This window comes from Macaca nemestrina, chromosome 8 (assembly GCF_043159975.1).
Source record: "Macaca nemestrina isolate mMacNem1 chromosome 8, mMacNem.hap1, whole genome shotgun sequence".
Taxonomy (NCBI): domain Eukaryota; kingdom Metazoa; phylum Chordata; class Mammalia; order Primates; family Cercopithecidae; genus Macaca; species Macaca nemestrina.
The window spans coordinates 32043294-32062681 of NC_092132.1; the positions used below are offsets into that span (position 1 = coordinate 32043294).

Here is a 19388-nt window from a genome sequence, read left to right on the forward strand (position 1 = left end):
CTTATCTTTAACTCTCCCCAAAACATAGCAGGATATCTAGTTCAACAGGACTAAATGAATATGCCACAATGTAATCCACAATATAATATGCTTCTGGTTCTTCTACCTGACACTGCGCTTCTGTCCAGTAAACCATTCAATTGTTCAACTATAGTATTAGGTGTCAAATTAAGAGTATTTAGATGAGATGTGGGGATAACATGTGAAAATCACAGTAATACATGTAGATTCTTTTTCCATACTTAGTAAGAACTACATGTTAGCAGCTGCATCTATATTGTTGCTAATTCAAATTATTTTGCTTTGTTTCATTATCTTTCTCTTTCTTTTTACTTCCTCTTCTTTTTGCCCTTCTTGTTCTTCATCCCCCTTTTCTGCCAATCATTGTCATGTTCTTTTTCTTTCTGGATCCTCCTTTTAAATTTTTTCTTCTGATTCTTCTGGATTCTCCTTTTGAATTCTGTCTACATTTGTGTTACGAGGTCCTCTCCAACTTCCCATACATATTTTACTTCCTCTAAGAGAATTTAAAGTCTCCTTGTTTCTGCTGTTCTCTGCAACCATAAAATTTACTATGAATACCTGGAAAGTATGGATTTTATCTTATTTATCTTAGTTCCTTACTTGCCTCCTGTGGTACTTGAAAGACAGTAGCTTCCTAATGTATATGCTGATTATCAAAAGCTTATATAAAGTGGACAAGTGATGTAGAATTACTACTGTATTCATAAAAGTCATTTATCAGCCTATGACATTTTACAGTTTACAAAAAGTTTTACAGACATTATCTCATTCCAGTCTCATTCATATGAGGTCACTTATTGTGATGGTAACTCTACTAAAATGAGGGAAGAAATTTCTGTCTACATTCCTCCAAAACTGTTGGATTCTTAACAACGAAACCAGCAAGTATGTATGTAATTAATGAATAAAAAATAGCTTGAATTTTGAAATCTAAACCATCATTTCATTTGTTTTGAATCTTTTTTAAGAGGCAACAGAATGGTCTTATATATAGGAACACTTCCAATTTAAAATGTTCCTTGGCTTTCTTGCTCAAAAATATCATTTTCCCAGGTTTAGTTTTAAAAATCTGAAATGCTTTATAATGTATATGCTCTATATATGCCACTGCTGGAAGCTCTCTTGTTTCATGCCACCCTTTTGTATAAAATTTGGATCATATTTTCTTCTGCACAAAGACTTTCTGATTTAGTGTGCTTGAGAAACATTTGAAGTAATAGTTTGCAACAAAATTATTGGGCTTAATCCAAATTGATTGTTTTCGGTAAAACTAAGTGAGGCTCAGTAATCTTATTTAATAACCACTGCAGTTTATTCTGATGTAGTGGTCTGTAGATCACATTTTTGAAAGGATTGGTGAATGTAGTCTAATTGCTATGATTGGTATTGAGTGCCATTTGTTGCTTTGGGGGTTCAAATATCAGTATCTTTAGGCTTTGGTTTTCTTGCTTGTAAAATACGATTTTTAAAAAATACATATTGAGATGGAGAGAGAGATCAGTTCTAACAGAATATGCCAGTATTGTGCTAGTCAAAAAGAGTGCAGGACCAAATAAATGTAAAGCTCTTATTTATTAGATGTTTCCTATGTGCATGTACTGATCTAAATTGTCTTTATGCATCAACTCAATTCATATTCAAAATCACCTTACTTAGCGACATATATTTTCGTCTTCATTTTAGAGAGAAGGAAAGTGAGTCATAGAGAAAGCACATAATATGCTCAGGAGCCCACAGCTTGTAAATGGTCAAAATGAGATTGAAATCCAGGAAGTCATCTTTGTAGACATCTACTACCCCCACTCTTAAACACTATATTTGGACTCTGCCTACCAAAATAAAAAAGGCAAGGGAGGGAAGAGCTAAAGAGAATACTGGCATATCTTCTCCTGCATTTCCATATATTTGGGCTTTTCCAAAACATTTTATATTTTTGGCACAATATTTCTTAAACTGCAACTAAAATTCAAGGCTGTTTCAGAGGAACAGTAAGAATGGTGTCACTAAAGATTTTCTACTATTTGACTATCTCAACTTTATATTTAAAGGTTCATACAAATGTCTAAAAGAAAAACATGAATGTCCCCAAATAAAATGTAATGCATGTAAATAGATAATTTTCATATAAAAATGACCTGTAAATATGAGGAAAAATGTTCAATGGAATTTTAATAAAAAGCAAATTAAAACCACAATGTGATAGCATCTTTTCTGAATTGTGTCTCCTAGTGTTTTCCAATTTCTTCTTTTCTCTCCCCATCCCTGCCATAAACTTTAAATATTATTGCTTCCCAAGTACCATCTTGGGTATTTTATCTTTTCCTACAGAATTCCCTTAGGAGATTTTATCCTCTTCCATAGTTTCAAATAAATGTTGAAGAATCCACAAATTCAATCCCCAGCTCTGACATATTCCTGGGGTACAGACTTATATTTGACACTTTTGTTCCCACAAGAAAAATCAATGCCAAAAAGTGTTAGGAAAAGCCGTGATGTGAAGTCTGCACAAGGTTTATTCAGCACCTCTACTTGGTAATGTATTCCTATTCAGCATTGAGACCTGGCACACCATTCAAGGAGCATGTATGGATTCAGTGAGCTCATTTTTCTTTGATACATTACATCATAATGACTAGACATAAGCAAGATCTGTCCTTAATGTTTTAGGACATTGGTAAATTGTTTCATTTTCGTGTCTATTTTATTGTGAATGATTGTGGTTTTTATTTTTATTTGTGCAGAATGCTCATTTATTTTTCTTTTTAAGATATTAGGGTAAAGTTTGAAGCCTCTGAGAATGTAAAGTTTGAAGAAATACAATGAGGTTCATTTTGATCATGTCTGTTTTCAGTGCCTGCAGATAATCCAGGTAGGAATATGAACTAACTAGTGATGTTAGGGTTTTAGGATTTTACGGTTTTCAGAAAATTGGGTCCTGGTAATTGACTTTTGAATTATTTATTAGAGTTCAACAAGTTTCCCAAAATTAAATTGTTTGAGCCAGATGAGCAGTTTTTCACAGGATGATCACTCCTGTCTTTCATTATCATATTGCATGATCATTATGCATATTCTGGTTTCTAAGCTATTCACTAAACTTCAATTGTATCCATCTATTTTGATTATAGGAACTAACAAAACAAAACAAATTTAGACTCTGTTTTGGGTGCCCACGCTGGGATTCTGCAAACTCATTTTATCCTTTGTCAGGTGACTTTCCACTAGGTTCCACAAGTAAAAGGTGGTAGAAAGAAGACAGAAAGAAAAAGGAGGAGAGAAAACCCTGGCATCTTCCTGTGTTCCTGTGTTCTTGCTTTGTTTTGACTAGCAGGGGAGCTCAGTGTGGATTTTCATTTAATTCTCCAGATTCTTCTAGCACTTTTCAAAACAGCCTCCTTATGCCTTCTCAGATGTACCACAACGAACTGAGTGATGTCCTATCTTTTGAGAACTGGGTTCCAGATCTTTGGACCCTTTCAACGAACCTATGCATTCTAATAGACCAAAACCTTTGCCTTTGTTTCTCCAGCTCTAGAGATGGAAGCTGCTGTTATTTCCTATCTGACACCTCAGTGTTTCACTTTATTTCTCCTTTAGCAGCTTCTAAACATATGTTATTTTTATTGAAACACTTAGTATGTTTTTTCTCTTCCTGGCTGGATCCTGACGGATACACTATATAGATTTCCATCCGAAATCTTCAAAAATGAATAGTGCTTTCTCTTAGAGGAATCAGAATTCATTTATTAAGCATATTTTGAGTGCCCTCCAAATGTCAGGTACAGAGTTGGGTGCTAGGGTTTCTAAGTGTTAAGGTAAATAAAATATTTTCTCTAGAATACTTCAGTTAGTAGAGGAGAGAGAGAAGTCAATAATTATTATAGATTATGACAAAAGATTCGTATTTCAGCTTTATGGAGGGGACATGAGCTAAACTATCAAGACATGTTTTTAAGTATGGTGGAAATTTGGGGTAAGAGATGAATATTGAGAGGTAAGATGAAACACACCCTATATATTTGTGCATTCCAGGTTGTTTTTAAAGTCAGTAAGAAATAATAATGCAGTTAATCTTAAATCGTATGCATTAGATAAGTTGCATTAGCAACAGTTGAAGAATGTTTTGGTAGGGGGAGCACTTGAAATCAGAGGGACCAAGTGAGAAGGTGTGGTCACCCAGCTAGTGACACAGCATCTGCATAAAGGAAACCAGAGTTGGAATAAAATGATATAGATCCAGAATTACTGATAATAAAAGACAAGAGTGATCAGCCTGTGAAAAACTGCCTCTCTGGTGCAAACTATTTAATTTTGAGAAACTTGCTGAACTGTAACAAATAATTCAAAAGTCAACTACCAGAAGCCAATTTTCTGAAAACCCTAAAACCACTCCTTAGTGCATATTACTACCTGGATGATCTGCAGGCACTGAAAATCAACATCATCAAAATGAACCTCATTGTGTCTCTCCAAACTACATTCTCAGAGCCCTTATCTTTCTGAATTGTACTTCTATCTTAATAGACCAGATGTGTCTGCTTTTTGCCTCTTTCCACTCAACCTGGCTCCTCAACTGTCTTTTTTCAAACGTGCATCTCTCCATTTCTACTTCTCCTGGGGGTGCCTGTGTCAGACTCTACAGTTGTAATAAGGACTATTTTAGTAGAAATATGTGTGTCCCTTTTTCTGTTTTTGTTAAATCTCTCTTCAATACTGTGAAATATATCATTCTACAGCACAGATTTGCACAGGTAACTACCTTGCTTAATCTTGTTATTGTTTAAACCGATCCCATCCTTGCCCATCTCTCCACTTTCATGCATTAACTTTCCTAATTCCCCTACTCTTTTTCAGTACACAGCTACCTGAACTCCTTAAGACTTAGGTTCTTTCATTTCTCCCTCTGTGCCTAAGTGCTATTCCCTCTCAGCAGAGTGTCCATTCCTCCTCTTCATCTTAACCCATGCTTTCACAGATTTTCTCATTGCCTTAAAAATTTAACCTCTATGAAATTCTAGAGTGTTTAACAACTATTTTATTTATTTATTACCTTTATTTATTTTGAGACAGAGTCTCGTTCTGTTTCCCAGGCTGGAGTGCAGTGGCACGATCTCAGCTCACCGCAACCTCCAATTGCCATGTTCAAGGGATTCTCCTGCCTCAGCCTCCCACGTAGCTGGGATTACGGGACTGGTCCACCACACCCGGCTAATTTTTGTATTTTTAGTAGAGATGGGGTTTCATCATGTTGTCCAGGCTGGTGTGGAACTCCTGACCTCCAGTGATCCTCTCACTTAGGCCTCCCAAAGTGCTAGGATTACAGGCGTGAGCCACCACGCCTGGCCAACTGTTTTAAAATTCTTATGCAGAAGTGACTAGTAACCACATGCTGAGTAGAATCACAACGTTTATGAGACTTCTAATATAGACTCAAAGGATTTCCTCATTCAAGATTAGTCTCTGATTCTGCATTTTGGTAGGTGGTATTAATGTTCAGGAAAAAAAATTACTAAATTAAAGTACCTTAATTATGCTATAATTCACTTAGTTATTTTTTCCAAAAAATATTAAAAAAATGATAAAGAGAAAAATCACCGCCCACCAAAATGATAAAGGACTAAAATGGATAACTACTAAAGAAGTACAAAAAGCTAAAAATAAAAAAGACTGACTCATCACTCATTGTAAATGCAAATTAAATAAATGTTGGCAAAGCAAAACTGTAATAATATTTTTGATTATCAAGTTTTAAGTATTTAAAAATCATAATAACTAATGCTAATGAGGATGCTGTGAAATTAACATTGTCTTAATTAAATATTCTTAGAAGCTTAGTAAGCACAATATTTTAAAAGAATAATTTAGTAATACATACAAAATACCTTTATATACTTTAAAGAATTATAATTTTGTAAAAACAATTCCACATCTAGGACTCTAAGCAGATGTTCAGATGTGCAACCCAAAATGTTTGTTATAGTAATATCTATAAGGGTAAACATTTTAAACAGAAATTCTCAAGCAATATTGAGATATTTAAACAAATTTTGTTCAATTAACTGTAATTAGATATATAAAATGTATTAATTTTTAGACACACTAATGTAAATTAAATAAATGTAACTCTGAATATGTGATATAGTCATAAGAATTCCAAAATTATCTATTTGTGAATGAGCAAAACTAAAATAGAAATGAGTAAGTTAAAATAGTATCATAGGTTATCTCTGTGTGGTGGGATTATGAGTTATTTTCTTTATGCTTTGCATATTGTGTTTCCTAAATTTTTCACTTATGGCCTTTTTTATAAAATCACATTTTACCTCCTTTATTGAATTGACCATTTGATTATCTTATTAATGTGTTTCTTGCCCTCCAAGGCCATGCAAGGAACATGTACCTTTTGTTTTCTTCATCACTGGATCCCTAGAAACTACCATAACATGGGCATTAAAGTGCTTTAAATGTGGGCTTAATAAATAAAAAAAACTTGACAGCACATTAAAATAAGGATTTTTTTTCTCCAAAAGAGGTAGATTTATTCTAATGAAGTTTAAGCTTTGGAGCCTTACATTTGTTCAAGCCCTTCAGAAACACTAAATGGACATTAGTAGTCTTATTTCTGCAATTTTGCATTCTTTTTCTTAGGGTGAGGTCCCCAAAAGAATAAACGTCAGGCCTTTAAAAACCTAGATCTGTTTCTGTTTCTGGGATAGTCTTTATTTTTATTAATTTCTTCTTCATATATAAATGCTTCATTTTGCAGAACCCCTTGTAATTCCCAAATATGCTCTATAAATTGATTTCTCTCACACCTTAATTATTCTATGAAAATCATTTAATTTGTGTTTCTCTTCCCACTTGTACCTGGGAGACCATTTTAGCTTACCTGTAGTGATAAATTCATACCAGCTGTGTCAAATAAAGAAAAAATCTTCTAAAATAATTCAACAACTTTATTGAAGAGAAACATCTATTTTTGAAGTCAAGAAACATTGTGCGAGCTTGGCATTTATATATGGAGACGGGATTTGGATCTATTCCTAGCTGAAAGAGCTGACTGCCTGGAAAAGGCCTGAGGGAAGAAGTGAGAAGCAGTCTTCTGAGGTTTGCCTTTTTCTCTTTCTTTTCTTTTTCTTTTTCTTTTTTTCTTTTGGCTTATTTGTTTTCCTTCAGACTGCAGGACATCAAGACACGGTTTTCTGGCCACATCACATATTCTGAAAAGCATTTGGTCTCTGAGTGGCACATATCAAAGACAACATGAGAATATAAAGCATTCCTTGGGCAAAAGGGAACCATCATTTGGTGACATAAGTCAAAAAGTAATTGCTTTAAATATCTACTTGCTTGAGAAACAGAATATAGGCATAGTTTAAAATCATTTTTGTGTTATTACAGAAGTTGATTGTTTAAGCAGTTTGGTTTTGAGTTTGGATGTGTTAATAAATTGTGGTTGATGTTCATTGCCAGTCTCTGCGAAAGTGGCAGTAGTTATTTATTTATCTGCAAGCTGTGAAAACATTAGTCTATATTCAGATCCATTTCAATAAAGGGCATTTACAGTGGTTCATATTTTTCTAATTCTTTCTGTTTTTCTTTAAATTAAAAAAGGAAACACATTTGCAGTTTTTATATGTATATATTCCAGTAATATATTCAGGAAAATATCGTTCAGAGACAGGGAATTTTCAACTATTGTTTTATTCACACCTTAGTTTGAAACATTTTATGATGTGATGATAAGCAACTTGAAGTTAATTGAAAAGAAGTGTCCTGTTAAATTAGAATAAGATAAACCTGCAAAAGCATAATTTTCAACAAAAGGTAAAATTACAACTCTAATGTAAATATCAAAATGAACATGTTAAACAGTTTATTTACTCATTAATTAATGAGGGAATCCCACAGATACTATAACTGGTAAAAAAAAAAAAAAAAGAACCTTTCGAAGAGCAGACACAGTACAGATCATGAATACTGAAATGAATATGCAAATAAGGGCAAGTTTGCCTTTTTCTACAGTGAGGTGGGAAGTGATTTAAATAAACATCTACTGGACAGGATCAAATTTGCATGTGACACGACAGGAATTAGTTTGCATTGCTATCAATTTTCCACAACTTGCAGAGCTGTAAGATAGCTTTCATAAAACAGGAATCTGATGAACAGGAAGGGTGTACTCTAGTGCATAAATAATGCATAGTTTCTTTTTTTTCTTTTTTTTTTTTTTTTTTGAGACGGAGTCTCGCTGTGTCGCCCAGGCTGGAGTGCAGTGGCCGGATCTCAGCTCACTGCAAGCTCCGCCTCCCGGGTTCACGCCATTCTCCTGCCTCAGCCTCCCGAGTAGCTGGGACTACAGACGCCCGCCACCTCGCCCGGCTAGGTTTTTGTATTTTTTAGTAGAGACGGGGTTTCACCGTGTTAGCCAGGATGGTCTCGATCTCCTGACCTTGTGATCCGCCCGTCTCGGCCTCCCAAAGTGCTGGGATTACAGGCTTGAGCCACCGCGCCCGGCCAATGCATAGTTTCTATTTAATGATGCATATTTATAGATTTTCCTGCACATATAAGGCTACTGAAATATAGTCATTGTATTCTGTTTTGTAGATATAAGATAAATCTCAACTTTGTTCAAAGATTAAAAAGTACACAAATATTGTATTATTAGAATAATTTCCAAGTAAAATAAAATGTCATTGAATTACAAAGGGGGCTGGAGAAGCTGAAGATAAGAGATCCATTGCAACCACATTCTTTTATAGCCACATTCTTTCTATTTTTATTACTGATACCTTATCTGCTTAGGTGCTGGAGCTAAAAACTTCTTAGGCTACATATCCAACCTTTCACTTAGCCCTATGATCAGCCTCCACTGTCTGTTTCAATCAGTTCACTTCATTTTTATTGCCTTCTTCCTAGAACAAATAAATTTGCAATGGTTATATGCCTTGTGGAATATTGTTATATCTTCCTTACCGGAACTGTTGTATTTACTTTTATTTTATACCATTATGTTATCCACAAAATACTCAGAACGTGTGTGTGTGTGTGTGTGTGTGTGTGTGTGAATTCTCAGAAAAAATTCTCTTTTTAGCAAGAGTTCATATGCAAGTTTTTTTTTTAATTCCATGCAGAAGACAATAATAGCATGTTTTTTTTACCCAAATGGGTTAATGTTCATTATAATTTACTTCCTCTCCTTTTGACTACACTAAAATTATCCTGCTGTAGAAAATAAAAGATCTCTTTTCATTAACCCACTATTTCCCAGAGAAATTATTTTTAAAATGTAAATGAAATGTTATTAGTGTCTCAGTTAAAACCTAATGATAATACACAGGTTTTCACAGAATGGAATCCGAACTTCCTGTCATGGACTACAGGCTCCTTCGTGATCCCTTTCTATCTCATCAATTTCATCTTGTAACATTGCGCCTTGGGGCACATTGCACTTCTTTCAATTTCTTTTTTTTTTAATTTATTTTTTATTATTATTATACTTTAAGTTCTAGGGTACATGTGCATAATGTGCAGGTTTGTTGCATATGTATGCTTGTAAAGTAGGGTTTCTCAAGTTTAGCTTCTTATGAAGGGCTTTCGGCACTGAAAAATATTTAGCAGTATTTCCAGCCTCTATCCACTAGATGCCAGTATTAATCACACACATACACACACACACACACACACAGACACACACACACACTTCAGTGTGACAATCAAAATTGTTTTCACCCATTGCCAAATTTCCCGTGGTGGGGAGTGGCAGTATCTCCCCTAGCTGAGATCCACTGCATTAAAGCAGCAAACATTCTTGCATGTGGACATTCTCATGCAAATTTCCTCTACAAACAAGGCTCTTCTTAGGTTCCCTGCATGGCTTCCTCCTTTTTCACAAATTTCAACAAAACATCTCTTATTCTAAAATGCCTTTCTTGTCCACTCTAATGTAAAACTACTATTTATCATATCCTCTGAGGATTAAATACTATTCTTTTCTTTATATAACTTACCACAATATATAATTAAAACGTTTACTTATATAATATCTACCTCCTTAACTAGACTATATCTCTAAACAAGGAATGTCAGTTTTGTTCACCATTTCCATAAGTTTGTTTCTTTATCGTATATTCAGGTCTTGGCACGGGACTGACACTGAGGAGGCATTAGATATGTATTTTTTGAGTAAGTGAATGCTAAGTTGAGTTGAATTTCCTTTTCATAATACAGGATCTTCACATTACACCATATTCAGAAGTTCACAAATGACTCACTCTGCTTAGCAAAATTGTGATACCAAGAATAAATGTCGTTCTAAGGGTTATGTCTATAGTACAGAATGATGTTTTCTGTACATGTTATATTATTATTATTAATCCCATAATGGAACTTTTGGAGAAGCCATAAAAATCTATGGAATTCTGTGTAATTAAAGAGCTATAATCATTGTATCAGTCCTATTTATTTGTGTATTTATTTTATTCCCTGAGTAGTTTATCCATTTAAATACAAATTTATATGACCATTTTGAAAACTTCCAAAAAAGCAAGCACACCATTTTCAGGAGTGCTCCTCAAGTTTATTTTTTGGAAAATATATTTTAATATTTTTTCATCTACGTGCTACTTTGAAAGTATTGAATAAATAACTTTTGGCAGATAAATCATTACTCAACACAATCTGCTGTAACAATTTTGTGTTGAAAGCTTATTTTTATGCATAATGGTATTGAACCCCAATACAGATCTCAAAGCAAGTTAGTATGATTGAACTGAATTGCAGATGGTTCAACTCCAAGTGTGGTGCTTTGCTAAAATTAGAGTTCCTATTGTTTGTAAAAATAAATATTTGCATGTTTTATAAATGCTGTCTAACACAAACTCAAGTAGAAAAATTGAAATATGTACCTTCTTTGGATTAAAAGTATAGCTCAAATGAACTAAAGCTCAGCTTTCAGATAGCTTGCACATAAGGCAAAATCTTAGGAAAGCTCCCAATTTGCACTGTAATGTTAGTTCTCTAGATTTCACTTTTGACTTATCAGCATCTCCAAAATTTGATAAGATAGATAAATCGCTTTCAGATATTATTTTATAACTGGAATATTTTATTTATGTATATACTGAAATAATGTGTTCTTTTCTGTATTTTAAAAATAAAATGATGTTAATGAAGGTAACTTTTTTTTTTTTCAGCATCTAAAATATTTTCAATAAGAGGGTAGGATCCAGGATTTGTTTTTGTATCTTCGGCTGACCCTTCAGTCTCTAGCGCACTCGAACTTCCAGCCTTGGAGCGGATGTAGGGTTCCTAGGGTTTCCGGGGCCTTGCCAAATGCCGGTAAACCCCCCGGCCTTTTCGAGGACCAGAGAGCCAGATGATGCCACAGCCCTTGGGGGAGTCCAGAGCCAGCTGGTCGAAAGTGAGGATCTTGCCCAGCGCCCCGCCCCGCCCCACCCCACCCTACTCCCCAGAAGATATGGCTGCGGGCCTGGCTGTCACGTGCAGCACACACACCTTTAGTTTGGGCACCTCCTGAACCCTCATATCATCCGTTATGACCTCCACAACCATGGCTGTTTTGTTTTCCCGGCCAGGAAGCCTCATCTTCTGGATCATCCGGGAAAGGGACAGAGGTGGCCGGTTGTTGCCACTCATAAACAACCTATTCAGCACAACCTGGTTGAATGTGGAGTTGGTTCCTTTGTCAGAAACCTGTACAGCTTGACCAACAGCCTCAGGTAGATATCCTGGCTGTTGGGCTCCTTGCGCCGAAACTTTCGAAACTTGCGCCAAAACTTTGTTGTGGCGGGTGTCAACTCCCATGATGGTGCCTCCTGCCTGGACAGGTCTGGAAAGAGAGAGTGGTAAACCTTCTTTTGATGAGGATTTTAAAAAATTGGATATCAATGTTGTATTTTTTACATATTAGTTTATTTTGGACAGCAAGCGCATAAATAATACAGAAAAGACAGAAGACAGAATTTGCCACCTACTGTTAAGTGTCTTGTACATTCCAACCCCTCACCTCCCAGTTTTTGAATGAAATGGTAAATTTTCCACAAAATATATTTTTGTTGTTATTATTATTTGAATCAAAATATGCATTACTAAACAGTTCTTGAACATGTATTTACTTTTAAATACCCTCATATAAGAAACATACCAAATTATTAAAGATATGTTTTAGTATTTCATATTAAAGAAAAATTAATTATTAGAAATATATACATCAAATAATTTTTATGCCTCAAAGGCTATTTGGAAGTGTCTACTTCAGGAACCGATTTTTTAATATCAATATCCTGCCTTTAAAAATAACTAAATTTTATCTTCTACGTTCAACTGAATAAATTTATAAATGTCCAAATTCATGAAAGACATTGAGTCATCTTATTAAAACAATGAGCTTGAGTTCATCTTAAATAAGACTTGCTAGATCAAGTAGATTTTGTTTATATTTTAAAACTACATTTGCTTTATTTTCAAAGTAGTTTTAAATAAGCTTAAATGCTCTTACATACTTATAATAAAATATATTAGAAAACCTTAAGTTTTACTTTAGCATTAGGTTGTATACTAACAATGCTGCCCAAATTAATTAAGAGCATGTTAAAATACAAATAAGATTTACTTCTTACCCGACCAAACAGCTTTCATTATAAGATGTTGCTCATATGTATTTTCATTCTGGTAGAAAGAGACTGCCATCATTATTAGGACTACAGCTAGGCAAATATTACAACCACATTTGGAAGGATATTTGCCATTTCAGCTGTGTGAAGATAACCAAATAGTTGGATAAACATGACTCGATACTTTATACTGAATGTAACTCGCTTCATATAACTTATTAAACTATCGAAGTATGATTTTCAAAAAGTTAAACATTACCCCCACACAACTATAGAATATACACAACTTAAAATTTTATTTAACTCATCAGTGACTAAACCATCAAAGTGTTAAAACTGGTTCAGAATGTATTTAAGATGTTGAAAATTTATAGGTACCAAAGAAAAAATATTGAAATCAGATTGCAAGTCTAGATACAAAACTGGGGCTAATGTCCTACGGGGCAATATAACAATCACCTCTGATATTATCTTTTCTACTAGATGGAAAATAATTGTTTCCCTACCAGGAAAAAATCAAGACCAGATGATTTCATAGAGCCTGTGCTTTAATCATTTGCCAATTGAGAAAATAAAAGTTACATTCATATAGATAATTAAATCATTGAGTGAGCATCTTAGACAGTGCTCCAGGGTGACACTAAAAGAACACAGCACTATTTTTGCCTAAAATTTTGGTAAAAAATTAGAATATCATAAACAAATTTAATTATATAAGACTTCTAATACTTATTTCAAGTTTTCTTTATCTAAGTAATTATGAAAACCATTATTCTAGTTCTAAATTATCCTGGCTTGTTCTTACTTCCTTTCTATGTTCTTCTTCTAATTCTTATGTAGGTCATTTCTCTCATCTTTTAGTCTTTCATAAGCTACTCCTATTTTATGTTGGCAGCATTTTAAAAAATCAAATCTCGCTAATACTAATTGCTGACTCTTCTGCAATTAGCAAATTGTTCTGGGGAACAATAATTTTTCAATGGTCCTTCTTGGCTTCATTGCTGAGGAGGGTTCCATCTTTCAGTGCTCTTCGTAAAGTATTGATAGTTTCTTATTTTCCTCAGCATGACACGTGTGTGTGTGTGTGTGTGTGTGTGTGTGTGTATTAAATAGTCTTTGGCTTTGAATCCATCTGGAACTGTTTTCTACTGGCTGCCTCTGAACTCTGCCTACTGCTTTCAGTGGAAGGGGGAGAAATAACTTCTAAATTATAGTCTAAACTAAGAGTGAATTTTACATATTAGAAATATATTCTTGACAGACATTAGCACAGTATATGTTTGTTAACTGACTGATAGCAATATGGGCATCATTATATGTTATTAAGTCTCTTTTCTGGTGTAACAACTCTTTATTTTATGGGCTACATTATCAATTATTTGGGGAACAAATGAGGATTTCCTTAGGCAGAATACCTGTTATCTAGTCCCATTATTGAATGATGCACCGTTCTTAGAATGACATCGTTTTTCACCATTATCTTGAGATTGATTTTGTAGGTGAGGGAAAGCCATAGAGAAATTTTGGTAAACTTCTTTATATAACATAAAATTCTACCTTTATTTAAATACAGAGTAAAGTGATGGTTACAACTTTCAAATAAAAAGTTGTTTTATATGTCAACTCGTAAAACGCTGTCTTCCAACGGTAAAAACAAACAGAATGATAAGTGCGTGGCCACGGATAAAGGTATAGGCAGCATTAATCTTACACTCATGCTAGATCCTCATGGTATTATGGTGTTCATTTTATTTTGTCTTTTATTTTTATTTTTTACCTTTTAACAACAAGGTGCATATGGCAGTGTACACAAAGAATAATTGAATAAGTAATAAGATCAGAAGGAGAGTTAAATAATTAAACCAACAACTCTTGCTGAGTTATATTAGGAATGCTTTCAAATGCCCTCAATTCCTCCACAGCTGAGCTCAAAATATTATAAGTAATATCGATGTTGGATTTGAAAAACTGTGAAAACGTCTTACTCCAAAAATATGTATTTCACTAGATTTCACTTGTCTGATATGCCTACTTTTAATGTGTTTATTCACGTTTATTAAATATTAGTGTATGCGAAAGTAGGGTGACAAATGAGGAATGCAAATTTGAACTTCTATATTTTTCAGTATTTCCTAACACCAACCTTCTTATCTCTAGAAAAAATTTAAGGAAGCTGGAGGTAAGAGTGCTGTGGTCTGAATAAGAATTCAGACTTGTCTCATTCATTAAAATAATATGTCAAAAACATGCAAGAATATATGCCAATGTATTCTTCATATAGGTTTAAAATTTTTATTTTAAATCTTAATATTGACATGTATTCTTTTCTTAATACCTCATAATCTAATTATCAGACTGTAGCATTTTTCAATACATGTGTTTCTGTGTCTATACCTATATGCTAAAGTGTGTTGTATGTGATTGTTCTCTGCATTATTTACTTTACATAAGCACATTTTAATGTAAATATGGATAGATGATGATATTGAGATAAATGAACAAATATCTAGATATTATATATCTAGATATATGTAGAGAGAGAGAGAGAGAAATTTGTAGATATTCTTCCTAATAGAAAAATATTTAATTGGACCTGAATTTTAAAGAGATATTCAGTTAAATATTAATTCATGAAGTCCCATTGTGGCTTCACAGAAATGAAATGTCACATAATTCTTTCATATACATTTACTGAAATTGAGATATAAAGAATACGGACAACTCTCCCCAAAGGAGTAGTATAGATTACAGGGAACAATATATCATAGTGTATATCTATTGGTCTGTGAGTCAGGTGACCTAGGCATAGTTTCAGCTCTTTTAGCAACTTCATGTGATGCCTTAGATACGTGATAAATCCCCTAGGTTTTCGTAGCTTTTAACGACTCCAAAGTGACAAATTCTAAGGTCCTTTTCCATTTTTCATGTTAGTAACATTGAAGGAAAATTATTAACCCAAAAAGTAGACAAAATTTCAAAATACCAGTAAAGTTAATAAATGTCTTTATTTCATATATAAATGTATATATGTGCATATATATATACACACACACATATAATGTAAGCTGAAAATGTTGGGCTGTGTGCATTTATATACATATACATATTTAAACAATTTTTAATACACAAATTAAAAGGGAAAAAATATTGTGAGCAAGCGTGTGTAGTACCAATGGAGTAAAATAGGGATCAAAATAAAAAAGGTTTTGTGTGTGTGTGTGTGTGTCCATAAAATCAAATATAAACGTCACCAATTATTTTATTTTTAAATAAGTCAATAGAAAAATTGTTTTTTCAAGTAAATAAATGCAAAGATTTTATTTTTTTTTCCTGAGTGGTTTTGAGTACAGATTGAAGCAGGTGTTACATATGAAAGCACAGAATATAGGAATACCATCTGTGTGTGTCTACATCTAGCCAAATTTTTTTTTATTATTATTATTTTTAATTTATTTATTATTATTATACTTTAAGTTGTAGGGTACATGTGCATAACGTGCAGGTTTGTTACATATGTATACTTGTACCATGTTGGTGTGCTGCACCCATCAACTCGTCATTTACATCAGGTATAACTCCCAATGCAATCCCTCCCCCCTCCCCCCTCCCCATGATAGGCCCCTGTGTGTGATGTTCCCCTTCCTGAGTCCAAGTGTTCTCATTGTTCAGTTCCCACCTACGAGTGAGAACATGCGGTGTTTGGTTTTCTGTTCTTGTGATAGTTTGCTAAGAATGATGGTTTCCAGCTGCATCCATGTCCCTACAAAGGACACAAACTCATCCTTTTTGATGGCTGCATAGTATTCCATGGTGTATATGTGCCACATTTTCTTAATCCAATCTGTCACTGATGGACATTTGGGTTGATTCCAAGTCTTTGCTATTGTGAATAGTGCCGCAGTAAACATACGTGTGCATGTGTCTTTATAGCAGCATAATTTATAATCCTTTGGGTATATATCCAGTAATGGGATGGCTGGGTCATATGGTACATCTAGTTCTAGATCCTTGAGGAATCGCCATACTGTTTTCCATAATGGTTGAACTAGTTTACAATGCCACCAACTGTGTAAAAGTGTTCCTATTTCTCCACATCCTCTCCAGCACCTGTTGTTTCCTGACTTTTTAATGATCGCCATTCTAACTGGTGTGAGATGGTATCTCATTGTGGTTTTGATTTGCATTTCTCTGATGGCCAGTGATGATGAGCATTTTTTCATGTGTCTGTTGGCTGTATGAATGTCTTCTTTTGAGAAATGTCTGTTTATATCCTTTGCCCACTTTTTGATGGGGTTGTTTGTTTTTTTCTTGCAAATTTGTTTGAGTTCTTTGTAGGTTCTGGATATTAGCCCTTTGTCAGATGAGTAGATTGCAAAAATTTTCTCCCATTCTGTAGGTTGCCTGTTCACTCTGATGGTAGTTTCTTTTGCTGTGCAGAAGCTCTTTAGTTTAATGAGATCCCATTTGTCAATTTTGGCTTTTGCTGCCGTTGCTTTTGGTGTTTTAGACATGAAGTCTTTGCCCATGCCTATGTCCTGAATGGTACTACCTAGGTTTTCCTCTAGGATTTTTATGGTATTAGGTCTAACATTTAAGTCTCTAATCCACCTTGAATTAATTTTCGTATAAGGAGTAAGGAAAGGATCCAGTTTCAGCTTTCTACTTATGGCTAGCCAATTTTCCCAGCACCATTTATTAAATAGGGAATCCTTTCCCCATTTCTTGTTTCTCTCAGGTTTGTCAAAGATCAGATGGCTGTAGATGTGTGGTATTATTTCTGAGGACTCTGTTCTGTTCCATTGGTCTATATCTCTGTTTTGGTACCAGTACCATGCTGTTTTGGTTACTGTAGCCTTGTAGTATAGTTTGAAGTCAGGTAGCGTGATGCCTCCAGCTTTGTTCTTTTGACTTAGGATTGTCTTGGAGATGCGGGCTCTTTTTTGGTTCCATATGAACTTTAAAGCAGTTTTTTCCAATTCTGTGAAGAAAGTCATTGGTAGCTTGATGGGGATGGCATTGAATCTATAAATTACCTTGGGCAGTATGGCCATTTTCACGATATTGATTCTTCCTATCCATGAGCATGGTATGTTCTTCCATTTGTTTGTGTCCTCTTTGATTTCACTGAGCAGTGGTTTGTAGTTCTCCTTGAAGAGGTCCTTTACATCCCTTGTAAGTTGGATTCCTAGGTATTTGATTCTCTTTGAAGCAATTGTGAATGGAAGTTCATTCCTGATTTGGCTCTCTGTTTGTCTGTTACTGGTGTATAAGAATGCTTGTGATTTTTGCACATTAATTTTGTATCCTGAGACTTTGCTGAAGTTGCTTATCAGCTTAAGGAGATTTTGGGCTGAGACAATGGGGTTTTCTAAATATACAATCATGTCATCTGCAAACAGGGACAGTTTGACTTCTTCTTTTCCTAACTGAATACCCTTGATTTCTTTCTCTTGCCTAATTGCCCTAGCCAGAACTTCCAACACTATGTGAAAAGGAGTGGTGAGAGAGGGCATCCCTGTCTTGTGCCAGTTTTCAAAGGGAATTTTTCCAGTTTTTGCCCATTCAGTATGATATTGGCTGTGGGTTTGTCATAAATAGCTCTTATTATTTTGAGGTAAGTTCCATCAATACCGAATTTATTGAGCGTTTTTAGCATGAAGGGCTGTTGAATTTTGTCAAAAGCCTTTTCTGCATCTATTGAGATAATCATGTGGTTCTTGTCTTTGGTTCTGTTTATATGCTGGATTATGTTTATTGATTTGCGAATGTTGAACCAGCCTTGCATCCCAGGGATGAAGCCCACTTGATCATGGTGGATAAGCTTTTTGATGTGTTGCTGAATCCGGTTTGCCAGTATTTTATTGAGGATTTTTGCATCAATGTTCATCAGGGATATTGGTCTAAAATTCTCTTTTTTTGTTGTGTCTCTGCCAGGCTTTGGTATCAGGATGATTGTGGCCTCATAAAATGAGTTAGGGAGGATTCCCTCTTTTTCTATTGATTGGAATAGTTTCAGAAGGAATGGTACCAACTCCTCCTTGTACCTCTGGTAGAATTCAGCTGTGAATCCATCTGGTCCTGGACTTTTTTTGGTTGGTAGGCTATTAATTATTGCCTCAATTTCAGAGCCTGCTATTGGTCTATTCAGGGATTCAACTTCTTCCTGGTTTAGTCTTGGAAGAGTGTAAGTGTCCAGGAAATTATCCATTTCTTCTAGATTTTCCAGTTTATTTGCGTAGAGGTGTTTATAGTATTCTCTGATGGTAGTTTGTATTTCTGTGGGGTCGGTGGTGATATCCCCTTTATCATTTTTAATTGCGTCGATTTGATTCTTCTCTCTTTTCTTCTTTATTAGTCTTACTAGTGGTCTGTCAATTTTGTTGATTTTTTCAAAAAACCAACTCCTGGATTCATGGATTTTTTGGAGGGTTTTTTGTGTCTCTATCTCCTTCAGTTCTGCTCTGATCTTAGTTATTTCTAGCCTTCTGCTAGCTTTCGAATGTGTTTGCTCTTGCTTCTCTAGTTCTTTTAATTGCGATGTTAGAGTGTCAATTTTAGATCTTTCCTGCTTTCTCTTGTGGGCATTTAGTGCTATAAATTTCCCTCTACACACTGCTTTAAATGTGTCCCAGAGATTCTGGTATGTTGTATCTTTGTTCTCATTGGTTTCAAAGAACATCTTTATTTCTGCCTTCATTTCGTTATGTACCCAGTAGTCATTCAGGA

The 19388-nt window shown here is 34.6% G+C and overlaps 1 protein-coding gene and 1 pseudogene across 6 annotated transcripts in view; one reads left to right on the forward strand and one right to left on the reverse strand.

Annotated features, from left to right (window-relative positions):
- The window catches only part of LOC105475960 (CUB and Sushi multiple domains 3), a 1218758-nt gene that overhangs the window by 57195 nt on the left and 1142175 nt on the right, over nt 1-19388 (forward strand). The gene's annotated exons all lie outside the window — the stretch shown is intronic.
- On the reverse strand, nt 11237-11853 carry LOC105476121 (large ribosomal subunit protein eL18 pseudogene; annotated as a pseudogene).